The sequence below is a fragment of the Macrobrachium nipponense genome, chromosome 44 (assembly GCF_015104395.2).
Source record: "Macrobrachium nipponense isolate FS-2020 chromosome 44, ASM1510439v2, whole genome shotgun sequence".
In the NCBI taxonomy this organism is placed as follows: Eukaryota; Metazoa; Arthropoda; class Malacostraca; order Decapoda; family Palaemonidae; genus Macrobrachium; species Macrobrachium nipponense.
The window spans coordinates 25,486,967-25,504,466 of record NC_087221.1 but is presented as its reverse complement, the minus strand read 5'-3'; the positions used below and the strand labels follow the sequence as shown (position 1 = coordinate 25,504,466).

The 17,500-nt window shown below is 34.9% G+C and overlaps 1 protein-coding gene across 1 annotated transcript in view; it reads left to right on the top strand.

Moving 5' to 3' along the window:
• LOC135204110 (mucin-2-like) overlaps nt 1–17,500 on the top strand; it is a 164,540-nt gene that overhangs the window by 107,740 nt on the left and 39,300 nt on the right.

Genomic DNA, 17,500 nt, shown 5'->3' with positions numbered 1-17,500 from the left:
ACGTAAATAGCCACATGAAAGGTGAAAAATTAAAGACCAGTTTACAAGCGCTTTCGTGTATATGTATATGTATATGTATGTTTTTATGTATGTGCATGTCCTAATTTCAAATCAAGAAGAATGCTCCATCGAGGAGGACCTACCTGTTTCTAGTCCTAATCCTTCAAGTTTTACCAGAGAGAGAATTTTGATCCTTCCTCTGGTCGATGTTACCCGGTAACTCCATAGCCGACAGTCACCTGATATTTCCTTTAATGGATAAGGAATCGTGTACGCACTTTTTGTTGAGCCTTGTCCGGAATGGGTAGTTTACGTGTAGTAGTATGTATGTATGTATGTATGTACTATATGTATAATATATGTATTTAGATGTATATATGTGTATATATGTTGTATATTATATATATGTTTGTATTTGCGTTACATATATGCTGTATATTATATATGTTTGTATTTGCGTATCCGTATATATTACAGAAAGGATACACACATTTAAAATATATATATATATATATATATATATATATATATATATATATATACTATACATATTTATATATGTACGTATATATCCATGTAAATATCCATATACATATATACATAACATATATATATATATATATATATATATATATATATAATATATAATGTGTGTGTGTCTGCTCTTGAGGGAGAGAGAGAGAGAGAGAGAGAGAGAGAGAGAGAGAGAGATCGCATGCGACTGAGAAACCTTGAATGATACGAGAACTTAAACATGTGTCTATTAACGTAAGAGGTTTTGGTGCGTGCACATAAAAATCTGAATTAACATTGGGTAACTTATGCAGATTTCCTGTATCCGATTAAAAAGGAAAAAGAGAAGGATTTAGGATGCACGACATCCTGCGGATATTAGAATCCTTAGTGGCTTTGTGAAGGATTCGTCGGGTTGCCAATGCCAGGAATTTCCATAATCATAATTTTGGAATTATTATTATTATTATTATTATTATTATTTATTATTATTATTATTATTATTATTATTATTATTATTATTATTATTATTATTATTAACCAGTCAGTCATTATTGTTGTTTTAATGGATTACTTATTATTATTATTATCTTATACTCATTAACAGCAAATCCTTAATAAGTTATTGCGAGGAAGATTAAGATTTGAGAGAGAGAGAGAGAGAGAGAGAGAGAGAGAGAGAGAGAGAGAGAGAGAGATTAGGCACAACCCCCTCATAATAGGGAAGATAGAGAGAAAAGGGAGAGAAATATTAGTCGCATTCCCCTTATAATAGCAGAGAGAGAGAGAGAGAGAGAGAGAGAGAGAGAGAGAGAGAGAGAGAGAGAGATTTTTTCCTCGTGCCAAATTTGGCAGATTGCATTGCCCTTTTGAGCTCGAGAGCTTCCAGATGACTCGCCTTGAACTCCTCATGCAGTGCGGTAATTATTTTCACCCTCGGAAGGATGTAACGACTGCAGTGATCATATACGTTATACGGTAGCTCTCTTTCTGAGGCTGGAGAGAGAGAGAGAGAGAGAGAGAGAGAGAGAGAGAGAGAGAGCGAGAGCTATTTTTTGAGGACGGTAGGATTGGGGGAGGTAGTTGGAGTGTTTCTGAGACAGGTGACATTTTGGGGGGGGAGAGAGAGAGAGAGAGAGAGAGAGAGAGTTTCTAGGGTTGGGGGCCTGGAAGAGAGGGAGAAAAAATTTTTCTTGAGGCTTATGAGAGAGAGAGAGAGAGAGAGAGAGAGAGAGAGAGAAGAGAGAGAGAATTCAGTTTTTGTCAGAAGTAACAAAGGAATACTGAATGTAAGGAATCTTTGACCAAAATTTAGGAGAAAAAGAAAGAAAAGATTGAAAACGAAACGAGATATTTAAAAAAAAATCAAAGGATTGTTTAAACTTTATTTCATTGTCTTCAGAACAATGAAACTCACAAACGAAGAACATTGTTAACAAAGCCATTATATTGATGGATGGAGACTGGAGATGAGTGGAGATTTGTAGAAGATAAAGCACAGTGGAGACTTGCGTGGGGGAGTTCTAAGAGGCCCTTTGCGTCGCAAGGCATTGAAGGCGATGATAATAATAATATATAATAAATTCAATAATTATCAGGAATATTATTTAAAAACTATTTGCCTTTTGTCAACGTCCTGTGGCTCGTGAGAGGAAGACGATTGATGATTTTACGTCATTTTAGAATGGAGGAAACCGTAACAAGTGTTATAATTTCCAGATTTAATCTTATGCAGCGGATGCTATTTCTGTTATTATTTTTATTGTGACTTCAAAACGAATTTCGAAGAAGAACCAAGTACAGGTAAATATAATTAATAAAAAAAAAACTGTCCAGTAATGCTCAGCCACTGTGGCTTGAAGATGTCTCCGCGACTGTGAACTTCAGAAAGGTGACACTGCAGACCAGTTCTTTGTCACAGCAAAAAGAAAATTGTTTGGACATTTTTCAATTAACAGTTTAAACTTATTTTATTCTTTCTTTTGTTTTTACATTAAATTGTGATGTAATGGCGAGACCACGTAAAAGGTTGTCTAGTGATGTTACATCTCCGTCAGTGTCTCATCATCTGATGTGCATCTTCAGAAAGAATAGTTCCCTTTATTATTATTATTATTATTATTATTATATTATTATTATTATTATTATTATTATTATTATTATTATTATTATTATTATTATTAATTTAGCATCCTGGATTGGGACTGTTCTTAATAAGTAATCCGAAATTATGGCTGAATTTAAATATGAATTTTAGAAATTAAAATATGAAATCATTTTTAAGAAATGAAGTATGAAATTTTAGAAATGTAGTATATTAATCATTTTAGAACTGTAAATTACAAATAATTTAACAAAGATTAATTATGAATTTTTATATGAAAATTGTCATTATAATTATGTTATCATAATATCTCCGAGAACAACAACAATAACAACTGCAACATCTATTCTGGAATCCCAACGTGGACTTCCCGAGAAGGTATCGAGCGCTAGGCTTAATAATAATGTTCCGGTCGGCCGCTTACGCCATGTCACTGATTAAGAACACCTGAGGAGGTATTGCAGCGCGCACAGGAGCCCTTGCCGGCGTATCCTGTGTAGTTGCTCTTGGGGCCAGTAATTGCTTGGAGGAGGAAGAGGAGGATGAGGAGGAGGAGAAAGGAATGTTTTGTTTTGCCTTCGCTGTCTGTCTGGCTCTGTCTCTGTCTCTTTTTAGCTTTTACCTCTTCGTAGGGGTAAATGAATGTGTAGATTTCTTCCGTCTCTCTCTCTCTCTCTCTCTCTCTCTCTCTCTCTCTCTCTCTCTCTCTCTCTCTGTTTGTGTGTGTGTGTGTGTGTGTTTAAGGAATATTACAAAGTATTATTTATAAAGTTGAATATATAATACAGATCACCTCTCTCTCTCTCTCTCTCTCTCTCTCTCTCTCTCTCTCTCTCTCTCTCTCCTCTCCACCGGGTATCTGAACCAGTCTTGTCAAACCGACAGGGTTTTGGGGCGGTATTTTTGCCTGTTTTTTTTTTTTTTTTTTCCCACTCTCGGGGAAAATGAGATGGCAGCCATGACACCAAGTCGGAGGTTCGGAAATGCAAGAGGGATTCCTTCATTGATGTCGTATCAGTGTCATTGTTAGTGAAAGTGTTGCGTCCATTGTTTTGTGGGAGATGCATTGTTTGCGAACCTTTTATTTTTTTCCCCCCTTCTTTCTTCGCGCCAATCACGTACGATCAAGATATATCTGATATGCTCTTTTGTTTCCTGGAGAATATTACACCTGTGTGGTTGCGATGAGGAACGCATCTTTTATTCTGGTGTTTTTTTTTTCAAGTAATTTTGAATTTTTTTTAAATGGTGTTTTTTTTTTCAAGTAATTTTGAACTTTTTTCCTGGTGTTTTTTTTCAAGTAATTTTGATTTTTTTTAAATGGTTGATACGTTTCACATAAATTTGGAGATCTAATACATAGTACACACATACATACATACATAATACATTATACTATAGATACCCGGTGGTGGAGAGAGAGAGAGAGAGAGAGAGAGAGAGAGAGAGAGAGAGAGAGAGAGAGAGAAATATGTAGATATGATAGAATAGATTCAAGAGACTTGTCATCAACAGGAACATGCGCTCACGTGCACAAGACACTCACGGACAAACACGCACACACAAGACCATAAAAATAACCATAAAAAAAAAAAAAAAACGATTATCCCGTCCCCCTCTTCCACCTCTTCCCCGTACGTAGAACGAATGGCGAATGGGGGGAATAAAGTAAATGGGAAATACGAGCGGCTGTCTCGAAACGAGCAGCGAACGAGGAGGACTTGACTCTAAAAGGAAACGAGTCGGACGAAAAGGGGGCAACCTTGACACCTATTCTCCATCACTCTCTTCCAGACATCTGTTACTTTCCAAGCAGTGGGGGGTTTGCTTTCCGTGGGAAGGGGGCGGGAAAGGCGGGGGGGGGGGGGGGGGAAGGTGTGGTCCTTGGTGATACAGTTGTGATTTTTCCTTGTATGTTAAGTTGGCTTCATGTTAGCACGGGACTCTTTGTATCTTGATTAGTGTAGGTAGGTATAGAATTTCTGTCTGTGAGGTGCATCGTCACTTATTTGAAATAGGTAGTGACTTAGATATCTGTGTTGATCAGTCGACTGTTGTTGGTGGCAGGAATTTGGGAGAGAGAGAGAGAGAGAGAGAGAGAGAGAGAGAGAGAGAGAGAGAGAGAGGGAGTGAGTAAGTGATAAGTGGTCCTTCAAAATTAAATTGCAATCACGTCCAAATTGAAAACCATAATAGACCCTCGACGAGGTAATCCTTAAGTGGGAGTCTCTCTCTCTCTCTCTCTCTCTCTCTCATGACGGTCTATGCAAATTTTTCTTTTTTATATCCTGCTCGAGTATCTATTGTTAGTCTCTTTCGTATGTATCCGTCAAGTGCGAATTCAATTTCCTGAACACGCAAGCAGTTAAGGAGACGGAAAAGTCTCCCAGTTGGTAATATATGTTAATTAGAAGTTAACTTGAGGCGGGAAAGAATGGATGTATTTCGTGTATACATACATACATATATATATATATATATATATATATATGTATATATATATATTTACACACACACACACACACACCACACACCACACCACACAACAACACACACACTACACACATATATATATATATATATATATATATATATATATATATATATATGTGTTTATTTATTTATTTAAACTGTACATTCACATGAGCTCCCAGCACAACCAGACAACGGATAAATACTTCATTTTGAGAGAGAGAGAGAGAGAGAGAGAGAGAGAGTTTCCTCGACTACCTTCAAGTCCCTCATTTACCTGTGCACCAAAGTACACCTGATGTAACCTTCCTGAAAGACAGTGAGGAATGCAAAGACACCAGGAAGACTCCCCAATGTCGTGAGAAGCATTGGAGTCATCCTCGCCTGTTGCCTCAACTGCACACAATTCTTCCTAATTTCTTCGAATTTCTCCTGGATACTTATAATAAGATGCTGGTTAGGTTTAATGTTACCGTTGGGGGCCTTGTGTTAAGGCTGCTGTTTCTCCCAACGTATGTGGGAGTTTCTTTATTTCATTCCCAAGTTCTCTTCAGCTAGAAATATAGGGGATTGGAAAGGTTAAGTTATGAATGAATGTATTTAATGAAATGCTTTTTAAAATGACAGGGAATTGAGATGGTAAGACGGTCAATACGTCGTGGGTTGCTTAATACATCGGTACATAAGTAATATTCATACACAAACACACACACGTGTTTGAAAGTTAGGATTATTATTTATAACATTTCACTTAAATGTATGAATGTGTAACATGGATGCTAAGACGTGAATTGTGTATATGTATTTATATATATACATATATATATATATATATATATATATTATATATATATATATATATATTTATATATATACACATTTATGTATATATATGTATATATATATATATATATATATATATATATATATATATATATATATATATGTGTGTGTGTGTGTGTGTGTGTGTGTGTGTATACAATTCATGTCTTAGCATCCATGTTACAAATTTATACATTTAAGTGAAATTTTATCAATGATAATCCTAACTTTCAAACCTGTTTTAACTTAAACCCTAACTGACAACCTGTCTTAACCCTTGATACTCCTCGTAATTCCACGTACAAGTTTTTCTACTCTACTTACAAATAATACATTTAATCGCCGTGTGTACAATACTGTCGGAGGAGTGAAAGTAGTGAGAAAAATTTATACTTTACCGAACCTTCGTAATTGTTTTCGCTTTGAAATCGGTGCTTGCTGAGATTAGTGCTTCCTAGAAGTAAAGTATATTTCCGTTTCTTGTTTTGTCTCGATCGTTTATCATACCTGGATTATGACAGGTGAATGAGGCAAGGCGAGTGAGTTTCTGCAGCCACAAGAAAATTTAAAAGAAAATTGCATTCTTAGGAACGGAAAGAAGACAGAAGAATATGACAAATAAAAGAATAGAGAAGGGTTATTGAAGAAGTGTAATTGGATAGAAGAGACGTCATTATGAAGACAGTTATTGATGAAAGTGATTTGATAACAAAATATGTTGGTGTATCATTTAGAATCTGACAATAAGGTGTAAAGAACTATACGCTCAAAGTAAATTGAATAGTGAGCTATATATATATAATATATATATATATATATATATATATATATATACATATATATATATACATATATGTATATATATACTATGTATACAATATATGTTTATATATACTATATACTATATATATATACATATATATACATATATATATATTACATATATGTATATATACATATTATATACATATATGTATATATATATATATAATATACATCATAGTATATATATATATAATATATACTATATATATATATATATATATATATATATATAATATATAGATATATATATATATATTATTATGAAGATACCTCGTAAATTACCTCAACTCATTAGATGCGGAAAAGCAGGTTTAAACTTACGTAATCTATGAGTCTTTTGATCATCCCACTAATTGCTGAACCTAGAAGAATGTTTAGAAGTTGTCGCAATGTCATCAACATTCTAACCAGCATTTACCCCTGAACAGTGCTGCGAATAATTTTGTGCATTTTCCCTAAAATAATGTTTTCGATGATTGCATCGTCGACAGGGTAAGCAACCTCGTTTGCAATTATTGCTGTTGTTTGGGATAATTTTGAGAACGTTCCAAGTGAATGATTATGTAATGATTTTTAATGATGATGAAGAATTAGGAAACAATATGTTCGATTTCAAAGTGTCTCTGTTCTTATAATGATTGTTTTGCATTGAGTTAATAGCACTAATTTGCTGGTCGTGAAAATTTTTTTTTTTCTCTCTCTCTCTCTCTCTCTCTCTCTCTCTCTCTCTCTCTCTCTCTCTCTCTCTCTCTCTCGACTATAGAAAATGATACTGTCCATCTCACCCCTCCCTCTTTTTTTAAATTTAGAATTGTTTTCTCTCTTCAACTTCTCGTAAGTTAAATCTTCCCTACTTCGTTTTATAACTTATACTAATATTACTTCGGTCTCCAATTCTCCTGGTTTTGTTTATGCTCCTCTCTCTCTCTCTCTCTCTCTCTCTTCTCTCTCTCTCTCTCTCTCTCTCTCTCTCTCTCTCTCTCTCTCTCTCCTTCCTTGATGCATACGGAAGCTCGGCGTTATGTTGCAGAAAGCGCGTGACTGGATACTGACTTCGTGGTTACTTTGGTAGCCATCTTTTAATCTCATATTTTCTCTGCTACTTTGAAGGATGCAAAAAAACTCTTGGTTAATTTATCTATTTTTCTCAATTTTACGTTTGTGTATCCCGTATTTATCGTGTATAATCTTTCTCAATACAGGACCTTTTAATGATTTATGTATCAGTGAGAGCTTTGTGTGCTTGTTAGATTGTTTTCTTTTGTTTGTCGTTGGTTGTTTGCCTCTTGCATTTTTACTCTTTCGTTCCTTCATATTACATATCTTTCTATCTATCTATCTATCTATCTATCTATCTATCTATCTATCTATCTATCTATGTCTCTGTCTGTCAGTCTTTCTATCTCCCTATCTGTCTGTCTCTCTGTCTGTCTACCTATCCATCTTTCTAGCTATGTGCATTCATGTAATTTTAATATTAATTTATCTTGAAAACTAAAATCGATAGCAAAAATGAGAGAGAGAGAGAGAGAGAGAGAGAGAGAGAGAGAGAGAGAGAGAGAGTTGAAAAGTAAACTGATAAAAGGCTCATAAAGAAAATAATACGACTAGGAATTTTAGGGGGGGGGGAAAGAATTGGCTGTTGAGTAAGGCAGTGAACGCAAAGAAAATGGATAATAAGTTGAGAGATCACGAGAGGCGGCGTGTGGTCGGAGATGCGCTAACAGTGGAGAATGCAATTTGGCGTTGATAGCGCAGTCATCTAACGAGTGGTTGGACAATTAAGCTGGATTTGATAGAAGGGCAGTGAAAGTGACGGTTGTGAGTTGTCGGGATATTGGTATAGCGTTGAATTACAAGGCTGTTAATGTTGATGTTTACGTTGCCGGTAAATTGTTTGCGTAATAGTGGTGATGAATGACAGAAATGGCTGGTTAATGGGAAGATATTTTATAGTAAGCTTCGAAATGCATGAGCAGGAATCGTGGATGTGCTTGAAGTTAAGTATATCTTAATTTAACCAGAACACTGAGCTGATAAACAGCTCTCCTAGGACAGGCCCGTAGGATTCGATATTTTAAGTGGCTGGGAAGCAATTGGTTACCTAGCAAAAGGAACTACAGCTTATTGAGGAATCCGAACCACATTATATCGTTAAATGAATTTCTGATCACCGGAAGTAAATTCCTCTGATTCCACGTTGGCCGAACGGGTAATCGAACTCCCGACTACCAAATCGGTAGGCGAGCGCGCAACTCACTCGTCCAACGAGGAACTAAAATATGTTTTGACAATATACGAGGGAAGATTTTGGATGTGAATGATCTGCCCCCCCCCCCCTTTTTTTTTTTACATAGATTGTTTGGAAATGTAAAAGGAATGGGAGAAATTTGTTCAATATCTTAACATGATCCAGGAAACGTCTGAATATATAAGAATAATTCACAGGCTAAAAATGTATATCGATAACGTACGGTGAATGCTTTCAAGTGAAAATATTAACTTGAGAGAGCCGAGGTGGTCAGGTACTGAAGAAAGAACGGGGAGATCAAGGCAGATTAAATTCTGTCAAATATTTTGGGAGTTAAAAGGACAAATTCCAGCCCTCACCCTCCCAAAAATGACTGAATTAGAAACAGGATGGTAGTATACTATTGATAAGTTAGAAAGTGAGTTTGGAATGAGGCTGGCATATCATTTTTATTTCGAATATATAAGGAGTGGTAAATTACACACACACACACACACACACACACACACACACAACACACACAATTATATATATATATATATATATATATATATATATATTATGTATATATATATATATATATATATATATATATATATATATATATAATGTGTGTGTGTATCGTATATACAGAGAGAGAGATTTCAAAGAATCGTAGCCTGAGCCAATATTACAAATAACGCAGCCATGACAGTCCTGTTGAGCTGAAGTCCTGACATCCTATAATAACGACGATAATAAACTTTATGACTGTATGAGAAAGCGGCGACCTCACCCCGTGCTTTGTGGAGTGGGGGAGAGTTGGGGTGGGGGGACATGAAAGACCTTTCGACCTGGAAGGGGAGAATCCATGAGGTGGGGGTATACACGACCTCCTCCCCCCCCTTCCCCCTCATCCATGACCTCTTCCGTCATTCCAGCTGAGAGTCGAGTTAGCATTCCACGCGACCTTCTGAGAGGGGGAGCTCAGCCTGTTTATTAATTGTCATTCTGACATCCTGACCTGGCGTCGCGTTTACATAACTCGTCCCTCCTCCTACCTGCAGCATCACACCCCAAAACCCGCCCCCCCCCCCCTCTCTCTCCCTCTCTCATCTTTACTTAATGCCATGCACATTTTCTCTCTCTCTCTCTCTCTCTCTCTCTCTCTCTCTCTCTCTCTCTCTCTCTCTCATTCTTTCCTACTAGCTGCATAGCACACACGATTCTCTCTCCCTCTCTATCTCTTCGTTGCTGCGCCAAACATCATCCAGCCTCTCTCTCTCTTTCTCTCTCTGTCACTTTTTCGCCCGTCATGTAACGTAGCGTTCGCCTTGTAACTTGGAACCAGCGCCGTTGTCACAGGAGGTTTTACGTTATGTGATGACAGTGATTCGGTATTTCAGTTACAAATGGGATTTGGCTTCGTCGTCATGTCATTGCACACTCGCAAGGAATAACTGTTTCGTTGCAGGATGAGTTCTGGATGTTGGTGCGCATCGTGACTGTCTGAATTTCATGATTTTTCTAATGTATTTATTTATTTATTTATTTATTTCTTGAAGCATGTCCGACATATGTTGCAGAATTTTAGATTGTCAGTTGTGTATATAATTGCAAGATTGCATCATAGCAAAATTATTCCGATAATTTCCCTTACGTTACGTTTCTCGTTTCTGGAAATTGATTATATATATATACATATACACACACACACACCCAAACACATACTATATATTATATATATATATATATATATATATATAGTATATATATATATATATATATATATATATATATATATTTATGTTTATACCATATATATGTAATATATCTATATATATATATAAATATATGAATATATATATATACATACACACATATAGTATATATATATATATTATATGTGTGTGTGTGTGTGTGCGTGTGTGTGTGTGTGTGTTTGTACCAGGTCATATAGTAGCTATCAAGGGGCACATCCAGGAAAAGGCATAAATAAACTGCAGTTGTGTGTGTGTTGTGTGTGTGTGTGTGGGAAAAACTTTCTGGTGTCAAGTCGCCTTACTTAAGAAATTTTAACTAGATTTTAACCTATTTATGACCGAATTCTTAAATGTTGGTGATTTTAAAACTCACAACGTTCAAGGATCGATGTCTCACATCATGCGTACCTTGTCATTAGTCCGCTGTAGAGGGTTGCCACTAGAGAGAGAGAGAGAGAGAGAGAGAGAGCCAAAATACGTGAATATTTAGTTCACTGCTCTTTCGGAATGTATACCATCAACAAGTGAGAGCCTCGACGAGGTAATCCTCCCTAAACTGGAGTGAAACCATTATCTCTCTCTCTCTCTCTCTCTCTCTCTCTCTCTCTCTCTCTCTCAGTATGTTAAATTTTACTCTGTGACTGATAGTAAAGACAGGAAGTGTAACCCATTTATTCATATCTTAAGAATTAGATCAAATCTATTTTACGGAGATCCGCCCATCTTTTACCCATTGTCTCTTTTCACTCACGTGCCCATTCTTATACGCATTTCACTCTCTCTCTCTCTCTCTCTCTCTCTCTCTCTCTCTCTCTCTCTCTCTCTCTCTCTCTGTCGTTCGCTAGTTTGCAGACAAGCGTAATATTAATAAAAAAGTAGGATGATTTTATTTTTTACAAATGCAGTTTTGTAGAACAAAATTGAGCTTAGGTATAAAATTCTCTCTCTCTCTCTCTCTCTCTCTCTCTCTCTCTCTCTCTCTCTCTCTCTCTCTCTCTCTCTCTCTTTCTAATTTAATATAAATATTTAAAATAAATCCATTTTTATTCATAAATCCATTATTGTGGAAAAATGAATAATTAAAATGTAGCTAATTTATTTTTCCCTCTACATTTATTTTTCACTTCTTACGCACTTTACGGTGTTTTCTGACAAATGGAGAAATGCCAAATGTAGGAGCGAAAGAGGAAGAAGAAAAAAAAATTGATGACACATTTGTGACAAAGGAGAATCAGAATCTAATTGAGGTACATTAAGGCAACATTAGTCTTTTATATCGGCTTTGTGAATTGGCGAAGCAAACAAGGTCGGAGACATCACGACAAAATATATTGCGTAAGTGAAGGAGATAATTGGTTGAATCAAAGAGAGAGAGAGAGAGAGAGAGAGAGAATTTTATATATATCTCGACTTATTTGTTCTACAAAACTGTATTTGTATAAAACAAAGTTAAATTATCTTACTTTTTATTATTAGTACGCAAGTATGCATGTCTGCGAACGAGAGAGAGAGAGACTTAACTGCATCAGATTCTCTCCGTCGACATCGATTTAGAGTTGGTTATAAATATCATTACTGATTTCTGCTTTAGGGGTTAAGTTCTATTTTTTTTTCTTTCTTTTTTAGCTGACTAATGGTATTTCGCTTTGCTGAAGGTTTTTCAAATTTCAATTTAATTTTAGTAATTTATTTGCATTTTTGACTTATAAATTTGTTAATTTATATTTTTTTCTAGTAAATAATCTATTCACTCCCCGCCTTCTTTGGAAGCTTGAATTTCAAGTCAATGACCCTGAGGACCTCTTCCATATGAATAGGGTTCATCCCCTGATTGGTAATAATAACCAGATTCGATGTTGTTTTTTTCATACTTGCTGTATTTTAAATTTCCTTTTCGGAAATTTATGGCGGTATACTCTATATTTCGTCCTAATAGAACAAAATTGCGCGAGAATATTTTTTAGTTATTAATCCTTGAGCGAGCTTTATTTTTATTTATTATTATTTTTTTTTTTTCATCCAATCCCGTCTTTTTTTCAGCCTCATGTAGGTGAATGAATCATTATGACCGATCACCAAAGGTGTGAGAACCTCGCACAGGTTAAAAGGAAGCTCTAGGTTGGAGAGGGGCGGGCGGCATTGGTTGGTTATTTGTGGGTAGGGGGGGTTACCTTGGCACAGGGGGCCCATTCGTATGCCGGGGGTGGGGGTGGTGGGATTGTAATTATCAAGGAGGATGCTGGAGGGTGTTTTGTCATAAACAGTGAAGGGAAAGATATAGGTTTTATACCGTGTAGTTTTCTTCTTCTTCTTTTCTTTTTTTTAAGAATTGATGTCAAGCGAATGGAGCAATGAAGTTGCTTCATGCTGACTCTTCTGTCTCTTTTTTGTTCTTTCGTTTGTCCGTTTTCACTCTTTCGTTTGTTGTTTATTCCCCATTAGAAATCTTATCAACTTTTCTTTTTGAGTTGTGGAATATTTACTGATATCAGTACTTGTTTTATTTCACATACCAACTACTATACTATATATTACGAACAACACACACACACACACACACACATATATATAGATATATATATATATATATATATATATATATATATATATATATATATATATATATATATATATGTATACACACGCACACACACGCACACACATATATATATATATATATATATATATATATATATGTATATGTATGTGTGTGTGTGTTTGTATTAGTGTGTGTATGTTGTGTGCAAGCAAGAGAGGATCACTAAAACGAACGTATGTTTCTTGTACTACCTCCTGGGTGCTTAGAAAGTGAAGCGCATAGATATCCAGTAATGGTCGTTTGATGTCATTACAGTTAATGGCAGTAATCTCTTCTGCCTTAAAACCTGTGATTTCTCTGTGTTTCCTGACCAATGGCTAGACTGCAGTTAATGATGTCTAGACGTTCGTTTGCTTAAGCGTTCTTTTGTTTTCATGGTGTGTTCGTTTGTGTGTGTGGGTGTATCTATGGATGGTGTGCTTGGTCTCTCTCTCTCTCTCTCTCTCTATCTAATATATATATATATATATATATATATATATATATATCTATATATAATGTTCATTCATATGAGGCATTTTTGCGTCTTTTTATATTAATTTCTAATCTAAAACAAAACTATTGAGACTTTAAACTGAGAGAATTTTTATTTTAGGGTAAATAGTGAATACTTTGAGAGAGAGAGAGAGAGAGAGAGAGAGAGAGAGAGAGAGAGAGAGAGACCTTACCTACAGACCTTACATCTTGTTCGGGTTGCCCAGGTCCCTCAGTGTGAGGCACCTCTAATGTCTACCAGAGAGTTGCTAGTACATCTTCGGTATATTTTTGCATCTTCCAATCTTGGATGGTCTGGATGCAGTTTAGATATTTGTCGAGCTTATTCTTAAACACATCTACGCTCACTCCTGATATATTCCTCAGATGAGCTGGCAAACGCATTGAATAGACGCTGCATTATCGATGCTGGTGCGTAGTGGATTAATGTCCTGTGTGCTTTCCTTATTTTTCCTGGTATAGTTTTGGGCACTATTAATCTACCTCTGCTTGCTCTTTCTGATATTTTTAGTTCCATGATATTTTCTGCTATTCTTCTATCTGTTTCCATGCCTGAATTATCATGTAGCGTTCTCTTCTCCTTTCTAGACTATATAATTTTAAGAATTGTAGTCTTTCCAGTAGTCTAGGTCCTTAACTTCTTCTATTCTAGCTGTAAAGGACCTTTGTACACTCTCTATTTGTGGAATATCCTTTTGATAGTGTGGGTACCATATCATATTGCAATATTCAAGTGGATTACGAACATTTGTTTTATAAAGCATAATCATGTGTTCAGCTTTTCTTGTTTTTGAAGTGCCGTAACAACACATTCCATTTTTGCTTTACATTTTTGCCAACAGAGTTGCTATTTGATCATTGCATAACATGTTCTATTTCATCATCACACCAAGGTCTTTAACTGCTTCCTTATTTGTGATGGTCTCATTATTAGGTCCTTATATGCATATAGCTTTCTTTCTCTTGTCTCCATAATTTATTGATTCAAACATTTATCAGAGTTAAATACCATCCTATTTACCTCTGCCCAATCATATACTTTGCTTTGTTTAAGGTCTCTTTGTAGAGCGTTCCTATCTTCATCACAAGTAATTTCTCTACTTATTCTTGTGTCATCTGCGAACTACTCACTACCGAATCCTTCACATTATTGTCTATGTCTTCAATCATAATAACAAACAGTATTGCAGCTAACACGTACCTTGCGGCACACCGGATATTACCTTGACTTCATCCGATTTCTCGTCGTTTGCAAATAACTATCTGTTTTTCTGTTGTGTAAAAACTTCTTTTAACCATCTTCCTACTTTATCCACGATATTGTGTTTTCTAATTTTCTTCGTCTAATATATTATGGTCTACTTTATCAAAAGCTTTTGCAAAGTCTAAATAAACCACATCTGTTTCATTTCCGCTTTTCATATTTTTGAATATGTTTCTCACGGTGGACTAACAGTTGGGTTTGTGTACTTTTTCCGGGTACGAAACCATGTTGTCCTTATTAAACAAATTATTTTTTATTAAATGTTTCATAATATTTTTCTTCATTACCCTTTCATACACTTTCATAATATGTAGATGTTAGACTCACAGGCCTATAATTACTTGCCTCTAGTCTTGATCCACTTTTGAAAGTAGGGGTAATATATTGCTAATTTGTGCTCATCATAAAATCTTGCCTGTATCTACACTTTGGTCTAATAATATTGCAAGTGGCTTTGCGATAGAATGAACTACTTTCTTTAACAAAATAGCAGGAATTCCATCAGGCCCTGCAGAAGCTCCATTTTTAATTTCATTAATAGCCTGCACAATATCAGCTTCATTAATATCTATGTCAGCTAAATTTATTCACTATTTTCATCCTTACTCTATATCATTATATCTTCATTATCTATTCTAGGGGTGAATTCTCTCTTATATCGTTCTGCCAGTATGTTGCAAATTTCCTTTTTTTCATTTTCATTCGTTAATCTCCTTCAATTCTCAGAGGGCCTATTTCATTCTTCTTTTATTCATCTTCTTCGCATATGAGTATAATAGCTTGGGGTTTTGCTGATATTTAATAGGGTTTTTCTTCCAAGTCCCGTTTTTCATTTTTCTTTTGATTGTATAATCTTTTGTTCTGCATTTTCTTTTCTATCTTACTTTTTAGTTCTATAACTTTCCATGCATTTTTTTTCTTTTGGCAAGACCTTTTTTTCCACTCGATTTTCTGGAACAAGATCCTTCTGTCTCTTGGTATGCATGAATGATGTTTACTTTTCTTCTTTTCGGTATATATTTTCCATATTTTCTCCAATATTTTATATAATATCTCCGTATTTACCCTTATGTCATCACTTACGAAAATGTTATCCCAATCTTTGTTTAATTCTTCATTAATTTCTGACCATTTTATATTTTTACTGTAGAAGTTGTATTTTCCATATCCTTCCCACTTTTTCATTTCTTGCTTATCTCTATTTTCACTTGCTTTGGAATGAACTGTTAATTCTATGACATTATGGTCTGAAATATTCGCATTATAAACTATTATTTCTTTAACATAATTCATCTCGTTCACAAATACTAGGTCTAAAGTATTTTCCTTTCTTGTTGGCAGGTGATTTATTTGTGAATGTTGTATTCTAGTAGCATATCTAATAGCTTTTCAAATTGCCTCTATCTTCTGCACTACTATTACTCTCTTTTTTATATGTATAAGTACAACCACAATCTCCTATTCGTTCTTTCCATTCTACGAAAGGAAAGTTGAAGTCACCAGATAGGAGAATAGTCCAGTCCTTGTGTGATTTCTACATATATCATCCAATTTTTTTCAATTATTAAGTCAAACTCTTTAGTATTAGGAGGTCTATATATTACTATGTTCATCAATTTTTCAGATTCAAATTCTACCGCTATTAGTTCACATTCTGAGTTACTATATTTCTCATATTTTCCTTTTTCCTTGTTTTTTGTCTTTCCCATATATTGCGGTTCCTCCTTGATTCCTATTTTTTCTATCTGATCTATAAGTTTGGAACCCTTTTTATTGATCATCCTTCCCAGTCTCTTGGAATACCAGGTTTCACTTAATATTCATTATATCTATTTTCTTTTCATTTTGGGTTAGTTCTTCTAAGTACTCTATTTTCTTTTTGAGTTACTCGTAACTAAACCCTGCGCATTCATCACTATGATGGTTTGCTTGTTTTCGTTCTCCTTCATTTAATACTGGTAGTAATAAGGATTTTCCCATGTCTCTTTCCTGTTCTGGTATGTTGTTCTTTTTTTTCTTTTTTTCATTTCCAGAAATTTCTGACATTAAAAAATCCAACTTTTCCATAATATTTTTGATCTTCCTTCATCATAATTATTCATTTTGTGTCTGAATCTGCAATTTTCTCCGTTTCTGCAATATCCTCTTGCATAATAAATACAGTTATTATCTCTTGAGTAGAATTTCGGAGCTGATGCTTTGAAATTTTTTTTTTTTTTTTTTTTTTTTGTTTTTTTTTTTTTTCTGACACCTCTGCATATCTCATTGGTGGTTTGCTTTTCTCTTTTACCTGATATTCTTGATTTCTCTCTTTATTTGTTTCTTTCTTATTTTTTTTGGATTTTATTACTTGGTTGGTTATTTATTTGATTATGATTCATGGCTACAGGGTGCATATATTTGCATTTTTTGT